The sequence below is a fragment of the Podarcis erhardii genome (assembly GCF_964252035.2).
Source record: "Podarcis erhardii genome assembly, chromosome: 9".
In the NCBI taxonomy this organism is placed as follows: domain Eukaryota; kingdom Metazoa; phylum Chordata; class Lepidosauria; order Squamata; family Lacertidae; genus Podarcis; species Podarcis erhardii.
In genome coordinates, this window is record NC_138512.1 from 36,110,415 (window position 1) to 36,128,709 (window position 18,295).

An 18,295-nucleotide genomic window follows, 5' to 3' on the forward strand; every position below is an offset into this window, starting at 1 on the left:
CCCCTCCTCTTCCAGAAAGCAACAGCAGTGCAAAGTGTTGGGAAGACAGGAGAGCAATGCAAACCACACACTCCTTCAGCAGCTACTGGTTGTTACTACCGCCATAAGTGCCACAGTCATGCATCTCTCAACGTATTTAGCATTTACAGCTGAGAATTTGCACCAAAGGGCATAATTCCAATGTGCGGATTTTGTCATTTTGTGGCAAAAGATGTTCTTTATTTATCTTGTCCATATGGCAGAAAAACATATTCTTTATGGAAGCGCATCATTATTTTTTTAATTCCTGTCTTTACTTGTTAGCGTTTAGAGGAGAAAAAACCTTGCTTCATGTCCGATCCATCCAGCTCAAAGTCAACTCATGTATCCATGGATACTGTTTTTATCACGGTGAATGGCATGAGTTGCTGGCAGCTCTTTACCAGACAGAAATGGAAGGGACATCATCTCATCACCAAAGGAAGATTAGAATCTAATGTGAAAGCCCAAATCCTACACAGTTGGCAGAAGCTAAATGCATCATGATGAGAATGTCAGAAATAATTCTACTCTTGGGTCTAAAGAGGTGCTAAGGATGCTGCTTCTAAGTGCTGTGAGTCATTGTGGTGAGCACATGAAAGTGTCATATGTTCTCTCCCCGACCAACAACTTGCGATGTGTTTATTCTCAGTCTAAACACCATGGATAAATTGGAGGATAATTGGACTGATCTGTAGGAAGGAGTCGTAAAATATATCTGCCAATACAGCACTCGTGGTCTAGTTTAGCAGCATTCTCTTGGATAGGACTCATACTTACACTATGAGTGTGTTTCCTTCCCCTTCATTTTTGCATGCACTCCCTGCTCTCTGCAGTTCCCTGCTTCTGGGCCCATATGTTTCCTCTGCTTCTCTTAGTTCCCAATGCTGCTTTTTTAAAATTTCCAAAATGAAAGTTCTCTTGGTTCTGCACGGATGGAGACCAGATGTTACTAAACTGCAACTCCCCTCACCCCTGACTATTGGTCATGCTGACTGGGACTGTTAGGAGCTGTCTTATACTGAACCAGACCAGTGATCCACCTAGCTCTGTGTCATCTATACTGACCAGCAGTGACTACCTAGGATTCCAGACTTCTCCCAGCCCTACCTGGACTGTTTGCAAAGCAGAGCTATAGTCCTTCTCCATCAAACACAGGTGAGTTTCACATTATTTTCAGTTCTAGCCTTTGTTGTTGTTTTAATGACTCACAGAACACTAGCTGGCAAGGGGATTTCGGCTTTACAACAGTTCTGTCTGGTGTACTAGACCAATTTTTATAGCTAGGTTTTTTGAGACCCGCGGGATAGCTCTGTAGGTATAGCATGAGACTCTCAAGGTCGTGGGTTTGAGCCTCATGTTGGGTGAAAGATTCCTCCATTGCAGGGCTAATGCCCCTCGTGGTCCCTTCCAACTTTACAAATCTATGATTCTATGAGGGAGCAGGGATCAAAGTATCTTCTCTTCAGACAACCAATCCAGTGAATGGATGTGTCTATAGGCAGAGCCAGTCTCAATGTCTGCTGGATGGGCAGGGCCAGGAGTAGAACTCTGTCTCCCAGTAATTGTGTCACACCATCTTCACATGAGTAACATGTCACAAGACCTAACTAAGGTCACCCTTATGGGATTTTATGGAGGATAAGGATATCAATGACTGTGCTCTGCCTCCACTGTCAGAGGCAATAGCGCTCTGAATACCAGTTCCTGGTAATAACAGGTGGGGCAAGTGCTGTTGTGCTCAGGTCCTGCTTCCCATAGGCATCTAGTTGGCTGCTGTGAGAACAGGATGCTGGACTAGATGGGCCTTTTGTCTAATCCACCAGGGCTCTTCTTACATTATTATTATTATTTCCATTTCTTCCCACCTTGCACTTTTGTGCAATTCTTTGTATTTCCGTTCCCTTTGATTCCAATGCAGACGGGATGTGGGCTAATTAATTATCTTCTGACTGCATATTTTGCAGAACAGCAACCTACATTCTCAGTCTTGGCTCTCTGAGGAAATGACCAAGTGAGGATTTTTGCCTCCATCATATTGTTGCTTTTTATGAAAAGGATAATGCGGAGTCCTTGCAAGGCTGAGTTGAGCACAAAACCATGATCAGGTGCACCAACTCTAGGAGGCCAAGGTGTCTTTGGCCCCTCAATATTTGATGGAAGGGGGCTGAACCTTCTCAATGTTGAGGGGGCAGAGGAGGCCAGGCACAGAGTTGAACATAGTTCAGCTTCAGTGGGCAGCTCTTCCAGAGCGCTTGACCTCTTGCAGACAACACAACCTCCTCCAGACAAGCAGACTGTGCACCACATGCTAGGCCCCCTCAATCCTGGAGGCAACTTGGCACCTCTGACCATGGTGTTGAAAACTCAGTGGTCACACATTTAGGTAGCCTAAATGTTCCAAGGTTGGAAGAAGGACAGACATGGTGCAAAAAACAAACACTATTCACATAGTTCATCCTTTGTCTTGATCTGCCTTGTGTTTGCAGATAACAGTGCCTAGCTGCTGTCACAAAGCTCATTTAAAATATTTAATTTCATTGTAGCACTAGCCCTATTCAGGTGCTCATTTAAGGCTTAAATGAGTATACAGAGGATAGAGAGTAGGCACAAGTGTGCTAGCTCTATCCCTTGTCAGGTTCTCATCAGTCTCTATGACTTGGGGGGCAACTGCTTGAAGTCTCCTGTACTTGGAGAGATTCCCAGTGCACTTTAAAAACTGGGGAAATGTCTAGCCAACCAGATTGGTAGCTTGGTTCCTACTGAGGATATTTAGCAAGCCAATATGAGAGTGATCTGGGATTGAGGATTGGAGTGATCATTCTGTGGACAAAGCTGTATTGCAACTTTTGAATGTTTTAATTTAATAAAGGAAAAAGAAACCAGGGAAATCAGACTTCTAGAGTGTACATGGAGCTTCCACAAGTACAGAGGGCTCCATGTTTCAGTCAGTTGTCCTCCAACTCATGAAAGGTGACAGGGGACAGTGCTAATGCACTCATGCAAACTCTCTCCACCTCACACAGTCATTTAAACCACTTATGAATGCCTGAATTGTCTCATAAGTACATTAGTAAAAGTGAAACACATAGGCAAACAGTCAACAAAGATTCATCTCGATACCTCTCAGTGGTTGCTTTTTAGTTTCCAGATGCCAATATTTTCCCTTTTGCTAGCTATACACTTTCAAATAAGCCTGATTTTAATTCTATGGTGTGAAATTGATGAAGGTTTCTGAAAAATATAATACGATACTTTCTTTGCAAATTACTCCATGAATGCATTTTAGTTAATTAATAGTAAATGGAAGAGTATTCTTTGAAATCTCTGGTTTCATTGATGTAGCTTTTTTTATCTGATGCATAAACATAGGAAAGTAGTGAGTCATGAATCAGTCCTAAGCTTTTATGCACAGACCTCTGAATCATAATCAACATCTACTCGTCATCTCTCATGCTATCTTAGAAGTTCATCAAAGACCATCTGATTTTTCTCAACGAAAGTGAATTATAGTTCACTTTCAGTGTGAGGAAATTATGGAGTGTGGTCTTTCCTTTTCATAATAAGATGCTGGCATTAAAACATGAATGAATGGGTGTAATATTTATGAGAGTTGTTGTCTCAATGCATGTGCTTTATTGAGGAAGCATTATTGAGTTCGCAAATGGTTCATGTATTGGGTTTGGCAGCTTCATTCTGGCTGATTGATTTTTTGACATCCTGCGACCCCTAGTGAGCAACAGAAATTGCCAGCACAGCAGCAGCACCCCTTCCCGTTCAGACTTGCTCTTCTTAGACCTTCCTGTAGACTTTTCAGTGAGTTCTTAGACACACAGTGAAATGCTAAGCAGTGCATATTTTTTTTCAGGTCAAAACAAGAAATTGGATTTCACTTTTCCATCAACAAGTCATGTCACTGATATACATTCTCTAATTTTACTAATGGGTTTGTTGTTGTTGTTTTTTGCATTGCAATTATTGGGATGAATGGTGTTTTGAAATATTCACAATAGATGATATGCTGAAAATAATTTCTCTGTGTTCATCAGTAATCTTAAGAAGAAACAGCCATACTTTGAGGTTCTAACATATTGATTTTCATGAGTTAGGACTTCAGGTTTCAGGCATGCATAGAAATAATTCATCACATTAAAGAGAGGGAAATTATCATTTCCAGTAACTGAGAGGGAAAGGGAGGGGATAGGGATAATCTGAAAATGAAAGTAAATCAGTAGGAAAAAGTGGAAAGAACTAAAAAATCCCCTTCATAACAAGCAATGTCAAAAGACACATATCCCTGATCATTTTTATACATGTGGTTACTATTTGGAATATGTACATAAAAATACGTAATGGTCATTTTGAAAGTAACAGTATGAAACGAGTTGTGATTTTTTTAATAGGATTCAGGCTTAAGAAAAGGAGACTTACAAGCCAGTCGTTATTCACCAAAAATAAAATGTTACACACAATCCCTGTTAGCTTAGCACAAGAAGGTTCACAGGTGTTTGAGAACATTCGCAAAAATCAAGTAGATTTTTGGCAGGGAATCAGCCTTGGTCACCATGTTGGTTGACCTGTACTGAGAGCAGGATAGGGAATGTGTGACCATGCTTATGCATCTTGATTTCTTGGAGACTTTTGATACCATTGACCATGTTATCCTTTTGTACCTGCTCTGTGGAATGGGTACATAATCAGCAAGGAACAGCAATGCTCAAGCAAGCACATGATCAGCCACAGCCATCCCAAGAATCCTGTCCACATCCTCAGGCTGAACAAGCTGAAAGTCACCCATAAAAAACTGATAAGGGGGAGCAAAAGATAACGTAAGATATTTTAAGCCAGCACTGTCCACAACTGGACAGGGGCAAATGCAAAGTGCATTGAAAACTAATCACAGCTGGCTTTTCAGAGTTGTCCTGCTGTGAAAGGCTCTTCATCCTTCATAAATGCTCCATGGGCCATCACTCAGCAGATGCAATGATGGTGGAGAAGAAAGATTTCCTGGTCACTACTCAGCACCATCACTAAGGATTGGGTTGTAGAACGTTCTCTGGCCTGTCCTCAGTTGGATTTGTCACATGTATTTTGCTCTAAGTCACTCTCATTGTTGTTCCCTTGTCCTGTGTTGCTGCCTTTGAAACCTGACCTCCTGTTTGCCTTGGATTACACTACTGGTTGCTGGTCATTCTGATCTTTGATGGCTGCTTCATAGAACTTGACCCTTGCCTGTCCTCCATCCATCCCCTCCATGAAATAGAAACCCGAGTTCTTATGACTTGGCCTTCTGACAGCTTAGCTGTTTGTGTTATAGAACTATGGAAGGTTTGATGACGGCTGCTTAGCTTACCTACCAAGCCTACAATTATCTCCTTCCACCTGTTTAATATGACCCTTCCCTGTTATGTCTAAGCTGCATAGGTGGTGATTTTCAGACAAAAGCCTGCTATTTCTCCCCTAAGTGACTGGTAACTGCCTACACTCCCTGTTGTATAAACCTTTCTTGAGAAGCTCTTTGTTGGGATGTTTATATGGCCGGATATATTGCTGTATTTCTATTTCAGTGTAGTTCAATTCAAAGAAGAGGCCAGACTTTGCATACAGGGCACATTACGGCTATCCAATTCCTTGTGTAACATAGAATAATAGAATTAGTAGAGTTGGAAGGGATCCTGAGGGTCATCTAGTCCAACCCCCTGCAATGAGGGATTCTCAACTAAAGAATCCATGACAAGTGGCCATCCAACCTCTGCTTAAAAACCTGAAAGGAAGGAGAGTCCAGAACCACCTGAAGGAGTCCATTCCACTGTCAAACAGCTCTTACTATCAGAAAGTTCTTCCTGGATATTTGGCCACTTTCTCCTTTTTTGTAACTTGAATTGGATCAAACTCTACCCTCTGGAGCAGGAGAAAACAAGCTTCCTCCATCTTCCATGTGACAGCCCTTTAGATATTTGAAGATGGCTATCTTATCTCTTCGTCTCCTCTTTTCCAAGCTAGTTGATAGTACATGAAATGTGGGGATAAATAGGTACCACTGTGGTAGGAAGGTGAACGGCGTTTCTGTGCACTCTGGCTTCCATCATGGTGTTCTGTTGCACCAGAAGCGGTTTAGTCATGCTGGCCACATGACCCAGAAACCTGTCTGTGGACAAATGCCTGCTCCCTCGGCCTGAAAGCTAGATGAGCGCCACACCCCATAGTCACCTTTGACTGGACTTAACTGTCCAGGGGTCCTTTACCTCTATTGTTGTTGTTGTTGTTGTTGTTGTTGTTATACATTAAATGTCCTTGGTGGCACCAGGCAAGATTTGCAATAGACTACATTTGAACTTAACAGCTTGAAGGCAGGTTCGTGATTCATGCATAAAATTATTCAGTGCAGCATTTGTGGTGGCGGGGGGTGGATGCAACTGCATTAATGAGATCTATGCACTGAGAGGCAATGACACGCAGTGGACAGAATGGTATGGATCTAGGAGACAAAGTTCCAGATCCCATGAAGTTCATTGGGTAGCACTGTATAAAGCAACCAAATGTAACAAAGGTCATTGTGAGGTTACAAAGAAACAAGGATAGACCCTGTCCTGGCTATATCTCATAGTGGAGAGTAAATAAAAAGAATGAAGACTCGTAGGAAGGCATTTGAAGCGTCTGTCACAGTGCTGATCTAAGATTGCATTGGAGTTATCCTTTATTCTGTAGTTGCAAAGCTAGGGAGAATCCACTGATTCTGGCTGTAGGCCAATATATTCAAGTGAGCTCTATTTCAATTCACACTTGACTTTGATGTGATTGTGATGCTGAGCACATGGATATCCCCCAAAATAACATCTTGAAATGATGGCTGGTTTGGGGGAAATCTGAATTCATCTGAAATGATGGTGCTTTTTAAAAACCTTTAATCCTCTCCTCTCTCACTGACAAATGTAGTATCTGTAACATTTTGAGATCTGTATGGATTTATTTTTAGGTTGCGTCTAAAGTACTCGGGACTATTAATGGTACAAGAGAATGCTGAGCTTTCTCGAACTCTGCGGCTGCACCGCAGACTTGCCCTTGGGCTGTAGGGGGGGAAAACCAGTGAATATTTATAGCTAAACCCATACAAAATAAAACTGGTCACTGAAAAGGCAGGCAATGAAGTGCATTTCCCCCTCCTGAATCCATAAGCATAGAAAAGTGCCTAAAACCAAAGTCAGACATTGGTCTATGTAAAGGGAAAAGGGAAAAGGGTAAAGGACCCCTGGACAGTTAAGTCCAGTCAAAGGCGACTATGGGGTTGCAGTGCTCATCTCCCTTTCAGGCCGAGGGAGCCAGCGTTTGTCCACAGAGAGCTTTCTGGGTCATGTAGCCAGCATGACTAAACCACTTCTGGTGCAATGGAACACCGTGACAGAAACCAGAGCGCATGGAAACACGTTTACCTTTCCGCCACAGCAGTACCTTAGGTATTGGTCTATGTAGACCAGTATTGTCAGCACAGACTGAGAAAGCATTTCATTGCTCTGCAAACCAAGTGCAACGATAATAGATTAATTTGTATTACAAATACAAATTGTATTAATTTGTATTAAAGCAGCATGGAAACAATAGGGCCAAGGATCAAACCAGATGTGACTTTAATCACATTTTAAATATTTTGTGCAAAACTAGCTGCATCTGTTTTTGAAGAGCAGCCACAGGGGACTACAGATCTAAGGTGTAGTCCATTTACTAACCCCCCAACACGACCACACACATTTTTCTTGTGGAGAATGTCTACCAAAGTTGCCTACTGAAGGTGATTATTTTCAGCAGAAAAATTATGGTCATTTTGACCCTCACTCAGGTCAGAGTCAGACGACCTCCCATTGTGTCACACAATAGCTTAATGAAATCACAGCACTAGGGCATTTTCTTGAGGCATTTGGTCACCAACAATGGACCTCAGGGTCTTGTAAATTTAAGTTGCCACTTCAGAGGCTATGGCGGGGGGGGGGGGAGTTGCTTGTTAGGTGCCCAGTGTCACATTCAGTCATATTTTCAGTACTAAGAGTTATTCCTATTGTTCATAATTAAATAATATACAGATAAAAGAGAAGATGCCATGTGTTCCTTCTGTTTTCTCATACTGAGCTGACCCTTCTCAAATTTAATAGTTTAGACAAGCCATCATGTATACCAGTTGCCATTACAAAAATAGAGATCTTATTAAAACATTAATACATAGAGTTGCATTCAATGGTAGTTATACTCAGAGCAGATCCATTAATTTCAATAGGTCTGCTCTGAGTAAATTTTAACCAGCTACCATAAACACCGACATTGAATTTTGGGAGGCTATATGAAAAACCACAGCAGACCCTTTCCCCAAGGATTAGTCGTTTTGAAATTCACACTCTTTCCAGTTCCCCCCTGTGCCCCCCCACCACCAAGAAAAGATTCATCAAGAAGGGCAAAGGAACCAGGCCAGTCAGGAAAGATGTTGCAGCTTCAGGTTTAATGACACACTGCTCCTCTTTGGAGGGCATCAGCATCTCAGAACATCAGTCGGCCTGGCTTTGTTGGAACTGTGGTTCATTCATGAGGCAGAAATCTTGGTGATGTTGCCTGACATTTCTGGAAATGCTGGATGGTAGAAAGGAAGGGCTTCGGAGCTCTATCTGACTTTCCTGTAGTAGTACACTGTGTGTGCTACTGACACTGCGGAAACAAAAGTGCAAAATATTGTTTGAGTTTCTCCCCCCACCTGCAAACACTTCTTTTTAAACATCTACATCATGCACTCAAGCAAGGCATTGACGGGACCCAAAACTGGCCACTCTGCCCTCATTCTAATGCATGTTTCCCTAGACCACAAAGAATTGCTGCTCTTTTTTTTGTTGTCATTTGTTAACAATGCCATGAGGATCATTGCTTTACCTCGTCTCCCTTTCTTTCCCCTTCTTCCTCCTCTCTGACCTGCCAACCCCCCTCTTTTACGTCTTCTGCGATAGGGAGGCCTACAACCACATCGCGTCATTTTTCTGGGGTTTTGGTGATGTTAAAAGTCTAGTAGAGGATCAAGAGGAGCATGTCATTCCGTGAAGCCAGCACAATCTGTCTCCGAAGATGGTACTTGAATTTGTGAAATAATGCTACCTGCTGTACTTTTACTTATAGGGTCTGGTGGTTATGAGCTCATATTGTTGATATGGCAACCTCTGTGTCTTAAGAAATCACCATATATGGGACAGGCTAATAAACTAACTTTAAAACAAACATATAACACAATTCAGCATCTAATAACAAACTTCAGCATGTATTATTATTATTATTATTATTATTATTATTATTAGGTTCATCGCTTTACCTCATGCATTCATTCTCTCATCCCAAACACCCATCTTATTGTACTTAAATTGCACCCAACACCTCGTAAGCTTGGCATTCTAGCATGAAGTTTCACTTTCCAGAACACGAGAAATTCAGTTCTTCAAAAATTTAGTATGTTCTTCCATATCATAACAAAACCAGTGTTTTATTATGCTGAATATAACCCATGTGCTTAGTAACCATTGAAACATTTTTGTGTTTCCCTTTTTCTTCCAGTTATTACTAACACTGGTTGTTGCAGCTGATAATAAACAATAATTTCTTGGTCATTCCTCAAGGTTTTATCTTTCATACTTCCAAACAAGATCACCGAGAAATCCAATGGAAGCCTCTAACCGTTCATTTCTTCGATGTCTGTGGTAGGCCAAGCCACGCTCGCCTGACCAACACCTGATGTCTATAGGATGTCAGGTGCAAGACTGATAAAGCTACATGTGCAAATAACAACAAATTCAGCCACAGCTAGAATTTTGCACTTTGAATTTGACGACTTACTTTGGGCCACTGCTTTTGGCAAACTTCCACTTGTTCTTTTTCTGTGTCCTGGGTAGTCAGGAGCACTCCCGATGGTTCATTTGCATCCACGGCTGTACCTTTGGCACTTCTTGAATCTGGCACCTTAACCCACCATGCTGCTTTTGGCAGGGACCAGATGCAGGAGCTCCCGATCCTTCTGATCTGATCCCTCCTGAAAATAGCACAGCAGAGAAACCTGCCAAATGCAAAGAGCACACTCTGCAAATGTTTCTTTACAGCTTTACCTTTCCTGTGCCTGAAATCATATGATCTCAGGTAACCGACTGCCCAGTGTGATCCACAGAGGGTTGGCCACTTTTGGATCTGGCCCTCTGGCTGAAAGATAATCACCTTTTTCCAAAATATTTTTATTTTAGGGCATAACCAGAAAATGTGAGTTACACCTGCTCTAATTGCCTGGCGATGCCAACACACACAGCCAGGTTCAAGGTTCTTGTATTAACTTACAAGGCCTTGAGAATTGGGGTCCGGGATCCCTCAAGGACCACCTAATCCCTCATATCGCTGCCCAGTGGATTTTGTGGGAATCACTGTTAGTGGACCCCCTTGGACTAAAATTCAGCCAACAGGAAAGCAACCACAGAAGTTTAAGTACTCGGATTCTGAATATGCACCAGCAGCAGCCTAGTCTGATGAATGGGAAAATGTGCTTATCAGCAGGGCAAAATATGTCTCATTTTTAATTGCAACTGAAGTAAGCATTTTAAGGTAGGGTGTCTCGCTTTGAATACAAATGAGTACTGACTAGAAGCAGTGAAAATTTACAGCGCAGGCCCATTCTTTGCAGACTTCACCGGCATAACTGATAAAAAACATTTCAGCACACATTTCTGCACAGAATATTAATCGTGGTAATCATGCCATGCATGGGGTGTGTGGGTGTGTGAAGGGAAGCTAGTGTACTCTGTGTGCACACACCCTACTAGGAGGGGGGAAATTTAGACCGATTCCTATCACCCTATGCCCTTAAAGTTCATCTCCAGTTTCAGTTCAACAAATATCACCAGTTCATCCTTCTTTGCATAATGGCATTGGATGAGCCTCTTGTAAAATCATGGAAGGCTCTACATGTGCACTATTTATAGGAGCACCACCTGCCATTAGCTTTTGACATAACAAGGCTTAAAGTTTGTGAGACAAGTAATGTTTTCTGAAGAAAGCTACTTATGTTAGTAAGCCAGCTAAGAAGCCTAGCAAAATTCATTCCACGAGGAGAAGCAAACTCATATTCTATATTTCACAAAGCCATCATTTATAAAAGGTGAAAACTCTTTTTTATTCTGGATTGGAAAAATAGTATTGGGATATAATGTGGGGTGTTACCTTCCCTCCAAGTATATCATATGCCTTGGTGACTTCATGTCTGGATTCACTCAGTCCTTGAAGAACACTAGGGGAAGATGGCTGACAATAACATCTCTCCGACCCACACGAGGTAATTTGGAGGCTATGATGGGAGTAATTAGCCTCCCTAACCCCCCCCCCGGATGGTGGGGGGGGGACTGCCTTGCCTGCTGTGCCCTATACCACCCCCGAATTTGTGGGGATGGGGGCACTAGGCACAAAGCCCTCCTGTGGGATTCTGGTGCTCCTGGACGCCGTCCCTGATCCGCACCACTAGCTGCAAGAACTTCAAAAGAAACAATTTGGATGAAGGAATGCACATATCTCAAGGAAGAAGGGGGAGTAAAGATTGCTAACAGAAGAGATCTCTAATAAAATAAGACGAGTCAGAGGAACAAGAGAAATCATGAGAAGTTACGCCAAGACTCGGTATGGCAAATGACTGATGGGGGAGGGGGAAAAACTTTCCTTTCTTTCCTTATGTGATTAAACAAGAATCCCCTCCCCTCACGAGTCAGATATGTTGTTTTAAGGACTTAAGCTGTGGATTTAAGGCTGTGTGGAGATAAACTTTCGAACCAAAGCATGTTTTAAGAAGAGCGTGGAATGTATAAGAGCTTTGGAATGACACAGTTAAAAATGCAGTCGCCATATTGGGAAGTTCTGTCGGAGGACTTAAGTCTGAGAGGAGAAATAGAGAAATAGAGCTGTTTTTATATTGTGGGTTAAACTCCTCAGTGGGACTTAAGAGTGACAGTTTTGCGAGATTAATGATGGAAAGAGCGATGTTATCTATGAAGGCGATGATATATGGAACCATCTTGATTTGAGGATTGGAAGAACGGAAAAATTCACACAGGATTATTATTGGTGTTTATCGGCTTAAGGAGACTATCAGAAGAGATCATAAAGAAAAAAGAGAAAATATATGAACAAGATGTGATGTGGAAACAGCAAGATAAGACTGGATAGAATTATGAACTCTGTTTGGATTGATTTGGACTGATTTGGACATTAGCGCAGTAGCAAGAAGATGACCAGAATCCCCCTTCAGATCTTGAAATATGGGTCCCCCCAACAAAATTTAAAATTCGGCTTTGTAATTCGGAATTTATGTGATGTGATTTAATTTGATTTGATTGGCCAGTTAATAAAAATTATTTTTTTAAAAAAAGAACACTGGGAAATTTCAGGTGATTCAGAAGAGGTGGACAGATTGTTACCTGGAGTTGGACATTGGGAAGATGTGACTCCCCTTCACTGGCTTATGCTTTGCTTCTGGGCTCAATTTCAAATGCTGGTTATGACCTTTGAAGCCTTCTGTGCTTTAGGACCTCCTCCTACATAAGTCCACCGGCTCATTAAGATAATGCGTGCACTCTCTCTTGTCTGTTCTACTCATATCTGAAGCATGTATCCTTGGACCAGGGAAGCATCCTTCTCGGTGACTCCGCTTAGGGCGTCTGACCTTAGTCCCTCTCTGAAGGTCTTTTACCGGAGTGTTAACACCTTCCTTCTCAGGAAGCTCTTTGGGCTCTAATTGTGACCCTCTTGCTACTTGATTTTGAAGTTATTCAAAATCACTTTCTGGTCTGTTGTGTTTTTCCATGACACTTTTGTGGTTAGCTGCTTGACCCCGGATTTTATGGGATGTTTTCCCCTTCCACCCTTTGATATCATTGCCATTGTACAGTATTGGCTTTAGAGGTTCTTCTCCAGCTTGGGAAGCTGAGTTAATTATTTTAAATGAGCAAATTGAGGCATAGCAGCCTTGTCGCGCAAGGCTCCTGCCCACTGTATTTCATCACAGATGAGTTAAGCAGGGTCATCATTTGTTGTGGCTTTGAGGCTGCTTATAAAAAGGCAAAGCCCGCCACCCTGAACCTCAGGCTCCCAAGTGCAGGTTATGCCACCACTGCTAAGAGCTTGAGAGAAGAAAGAAACATCAAATGGCCCGAATCAAACGCAGCCGGAGCCGGAGCCTGACCCGCTTCCGTCAAATGAGGCAAAAGGCCAGCCATGCGGGTGGCTCTGGAAAGAGACGAAAAAGACGCCAGGGCAAAAGGAAAGGTAAGATGCTTAAATTTAAGACTTCTATGCCATATGACTCCTTTCTATATTCACATAAGATTATGCTCTTGGGCTGTGACCCTTCAAACATATTTGGTAGGAAGTAAATGTATTTTATCGCTATTTACTACAGCTCAACTTGGTTACATTTAATAACTGGTGGTGGTGTTTGTTCTTTTCTGGTAAAGGTCGTGGTCGCAAGAAGGGGCGAAGAAGAAGACACTAAACTCTTTTCATCTTCATGGTGTTCTGTGCCCTTGATTTCAACCATCTGACTCACCAAAACCTTTGTCTAACAAAATGAACACAACAATCTTTCATGAGAATACCCAGGATAACTTCCTGAGATTCAAGGAGCCTGCAACAATTTGAACAATGCCACCTGTCAATAAAATGCTAAAATTTCATTCCTGTGGTTTCTCATGTGATTTCTTAACTGGGGATAGGTGACAACTCCTCAATGAAGTTGGTGGGTGAATTGCTAGGTTGCCATAAGTGGATATCGTGAGTGAGAGAAGCTCAGAAAAAGGAACTTAATAAAAAGTTTAGGAACTCTGAGTTTGAGAGTTGTTGATTGTGTCAAAGCCTGTTTTGTCCAGTTATTATATGTGTGATGGGGTGGTTGGTGGTGCAGTGTCTGGGCACATGACTGCCCCACAAACCAATCAGGATTTTGTTTCAAAGACTTGCCACAGCATTAGCTTTGAGCAAGCAAATCAGGACGAATTCTTAATAAAACAGGTCATCTGGAGGAGTTCTAAATCATGCTTAGAAAACAACTTCCTGAACTCCTGGTTTGCTGCTATTGCTATATGGAACAACTTCAAGCTTACAGCCAAGTGCTTACAGCAAAATCATCCCCTGGCCCGAGAGAATATGCTGTTTCACAATATAAGCCAGCTGTGTAGACTACATATTCTTTATAATCCTCCTGGCTTGGATGAAACACCTCACCTGTTTGGACTGCAAAGGTCAGAAGCAAAGAAGAGCAGGCCTGATCTCTTACATCAGCACCTTGGGGATGTGACATTACTAGAAGCTTTGACATACAGACCTGAACTGAATTGTTAACAGGAAGTGGGGGGGGGGGGGAGAAATGAGTGGGAGCCAACCACAGAAAGCTGGCTTTTCCCACCAAGAATCCTTCATTATTATTATTTTTTGGGGGGGAGGTGTTTGCATAGCTCCTTCCTTTTATATCGTCTGTCAGTAGTTTACCAGAAAATTGTCCAATATGTTAGCCTCTTCCCTTCCTGCTCTCTCACCCACTTGACCCTACTACTGGAAAATACCAGCCATCACTTTGGAGTGTGGTATCATCAATACGGTAATGGTACAAGGCCTATTTTCATTTTCAACAAATCTAGAGGGCTGTGAGGTGTGTCCATGCCTTGAATGAATGCCTTGTTGTGGGCTGGATATAGCTGAAGTTTTAATCCACAGTAGCTGAAGTTTAATCTAGACAAGATGGAGGTTAAGATGCTAGGCCAGTCTAGATCTGGAAAGCTGTTGGTATTAACTGTACTGGATGGGGTTTACACTCTGCATAAGGGACAAGGTATGCCCATTCTGGGATTCTCCTGGTTCCTGCTTTGCTGCTGAATTCTAAGGTGGTAGCAGCAGCTAGGGATTCCATCTCTCTGTTTTCCTCCCATTGTGACAGCCATTAGAAAAGCATTCAATGCTGACTGAAGGAGTTTGGATTTTGGTATTTACCTTCCACAGCTGTCATTTAGGGTATCTTTACATAGTTGGGTTTTTATGTGCAGTTGTGAGTTGTCACCTAAATTGTTAAAGCCTTGTTTCATTGTGGCAGTTTACATTCCGCAAGAGGTCAGGAGGGTGGCAACACGAGAACGGGCCTTCTCTGCAGTGGCTCCCCACCTGTGGAACGCTCTCCCCAGGGAAGTTTGCCTGGCGCCTTCACTATACACCTTTGGCATTGGGCAAAAATGTTCCTTTTCAACCAGGCCTTTGTCTGACTTGATTTACATCCTATACCCTTTTTTAAAATGCTGGCTCTTTTGGGGTTTTTTATTGTGTTGTAGGTTTTATTTTAATTTTATGTATTTGATATTTTATGTGAACCACCCTGAGACCTTTGGGTATAGGGTGGTGTAGAAATTAAATAATACATACATACATACATACATACATACATACATACATACATAATTTCTTTTTTTATTTCCTGAACTGCCCTTGGGGTGTTGTGAGAGAGCTAGAGGATACAGTCTAGAAACGCTAAAATAACTCAGTTGTAACAGCACATTTCACCCATGCAAAAAAACAAAAGTTAATGTAAAAAATTTTTAAAATCACTCTTAGGAGAATTGGTTTGTATCTGGATTACTGAAGTCACAATATACATCATTTATGATGTCACTGGTTTCCTGCATAACCAGTCACCAGGATGCTCACACAACTATCATTTGTGCAGTACCTGGTGTCCAGGTAAGCTCTATCAAATAATATCTCGCTTTAAGTATCAAATATCTTTGAAAGATATCTGAGGGTCAAAACAGACACTGAGAAAGCTATGATCAGCTGTCCGGCCATTTTGTTTGATTGGAATTCAGTGCTAGTCCTACTCAGAGTAGACCTACTGAAGTTAAGCGACATTACTGACAGGTTTATTAAATTCAGTGGGTTTACTTTAGTAGGACTTTAGTTGAATGTAATCATTTGTTTTCAAGGCAAAACAGCTTCCTATGTGCCTCCCCCGCCCCTGTAAATAACAGTTTGTATAGGTAATTTATATCACTGCTTAGATATTTTTCTTATTAATAAGTGGTTTATAAATGCTTCAAATAGAAATAAAATGAATATCAGAACAATGATGCAGTGAGCAAGCATTAAACAACCCCCATTTCCTGCTGTGTCAGGTAGTTTGGATTATATTTTTGTACTTAATGGAAAATGGTGCTGAATCCTGCGATGGATATCACTGATAATCAAATTATAAGGCAATCTTTACAGCACAGCAGTTAATTGGGAGTTCTTGATTCCATTACTTGTATTTTACCTGGAACATGTCAATGATCAAATTGCGATATATTGTGATTCATTATAGTAATACTGTAAAGGCAGAATGACCACCCACCCAAGGGCCTGTTGAAATTAATTTCATTTGCTTGGCCAGAGTGACATCAACCACCATAACAGAGGATGACCAACTGAATTCGCAGCTCTGCCTGAGGCTGAAAACCTGAAAAGACATGATGTCGCGGCAACAGCAGAGCAGAAATAGGCGAAGAATGATTCGCCTTAGGAGACAACAGCGTAGCAGGAAACTGGTTGCTCGAAGACTCCCGAGGCGGATGAGAGCAGGTTTTTAAAACATTACTAAACTGGGGGTTTCTGATCCAGTAAGATTAACATTGAGGGTTAAAAATCTCCAGAGGTAGCATTGAGAGTGAGGAAGCAATTAGGCCACTTTGCATTAAACACAATTATTTCTCAGAAGCATGTCACTTATTTTTTTTTATTCATCTGATGCCGACATCCCCCCCCCAAAAAAATTCACCTTAGAGACCCTTTTCTTACAAGTTTTGCACAAATCACTATATAATAAAAAGAACAAATTCAGCTAAGTTAGTTGAATTTCTCTCCTTTGAAATTAACCAGCTACTTTAGTTATGACAGGTCATTGATATATATATGAATGAAAAGTATCCATTAGAAACACTTGGAAAGGATGCCAGTTTTCTTACAAATTAAATTCTATTTGAGCATCCAAGCTTCCCTACTGCACACTCAGAGTTTTAAATTGTGTGGGGTGGCTCCATGAATAGAGAGGCTTCCCTCTTCTTTGCGGGTTACATACACACACACACACACACACACACACACACACACACACACCCCACATGTCTTCACATGTCTTCTTACATGTGAGGAGACTGAATACCCAAATAGGGCTTAAGTTTTGCCAAGAACAGGCTTTTGACTGCCATGAAGTTTCCCTGCACCCATCATGCCTCTACTGAACCCTAAAATATCCTCCCTGTAAAAACCGCTCACAATGTAACGTTCCAAAGGTATTTTATACAACTTGCTAAACCTCTAAGGATTAATCATCCGAGGAGGAAACAAGAGGTGCTGCGTTCCAGACCTGGCACCATGTGACAGGACAGGGGAGTCCATATGTAAGAATATGAGACCCACATAGATCTCTTCTTCATTAGCTGGTGAATGGTCATGTGATTCAACCCACAGCATATCATTTGCTGAGGTTTTCTATTGGACACATTGTAAGCCATAGCAAGTCCCACAATTCTTGAGCTGGCACTACTTGAGGAGCAACAATATCATCATTATGAAATCAAATGAACTGGTGGTGTGGTGGCACAAGTATTTTATGGGGAGAAATAAAGATAATCTGGAGCTTTGTTCGATCCCTTTGCCCACATTTATTTCTATTTTCCCTCTTTCTGTCTACAGGCAGACACCAGTCCCATTACCGGAGAGCCTCAGCTGCAGTCTAGCCTGGGTCACTTTCTGTAGTGAGGCAGCTGCTGCAAACGAAGGAAAAAGACCGTGCCAGAAACCAGGATGAAGCACCAGGCTGCTGGAAGCATGCACTGCACTCAATAAACCATTTGAATGGCACTTGGGCTTCTTTTTGTCTTCTTATGAACCATACTATTGTGAGATGCAGGTGGGACTATCCAAAGGGATGCAGAAAAGGGTGCTGGATCAATTTTTTCCATGAGGAAAGACTACTGTTTCTGGGGTTTCTGAGTTTATAAATATGGGCAAGGAATGGGGAGACAGGATAATAAAATTATGATTGGTGTGTGGAGAAACTGGACAGAGAGATTCCCCCCATCTCAAATTAGAACCTGGGTGTTGTTCACTTAAACTGAAGGGTGGGAAATTCCAGATGGACAAAAGGAAACACTTCTTTGCACAACACACCGTTTAAATATGGAATTTTCTACTACAAGATGGTGATGACCACCAA

At 41.9% G+C, this 18,295-nt stretch overlaps 1 protein-coding gene and 1 long non-coding RNA gene across 28 annotated transcripts in view; one reads left to right on the forward strand and one right to left on the reverse strand.

Annotated features, from left to right (window-relative positions):
* Positions 1 to 8,484: 8,484 nt before the first annotated feature.
* The window catches only part of LOC309349470 (uncharacterized protein), a 113,085-nt gene continuing 103,274 nt past the window's right edge, over positions 8,485 to 18,295 (reverse strand). For 22 of the 26 annotated variants that reach the window (XR_014159894.1, XR_014159895.1, XR_014159900.1 and 19 more), the window contains 2 exons: positions 8,926 to 10,066; positions 8,485 to 8,706 (listed from right to left, as the gene is read on the reverse strand). The gene's annotated coding sequence lies outside the window, so the exon portion shown is untranslated. Of the gene's footprint in view, positions 8,707 to 8,925; positions 10,067 to 10,362; positions 10,378 to 12,482; positions 12,498 to 18,295 lie in introns of those variants that run through there. The other 4 variants (XM_081875520.1, XM_081875523.1, XR_014159916.1 and 1 more) reach the window with 3 other exon arrangements.
* On the forward strand, positions 13,122 to 17,940 carry LOC309349478. Of its 2 annotated transcripts, none has more exons than XR_014159937.1 (5): positions 13,122 to 13,329; positions 13,518 to 15,037; positions 15,658 to 15,783; positions 16,403 to 16,659; positions 17,773 to 17,940. It is a non-coding gene; the product is annotated as an uncharacterized lncRNA (long non-coding RNA). The 2 variants fall into 2 exon arrangements; XR_014159938.1 differs by having other exon boundaries at positions 16,472 to 16,659.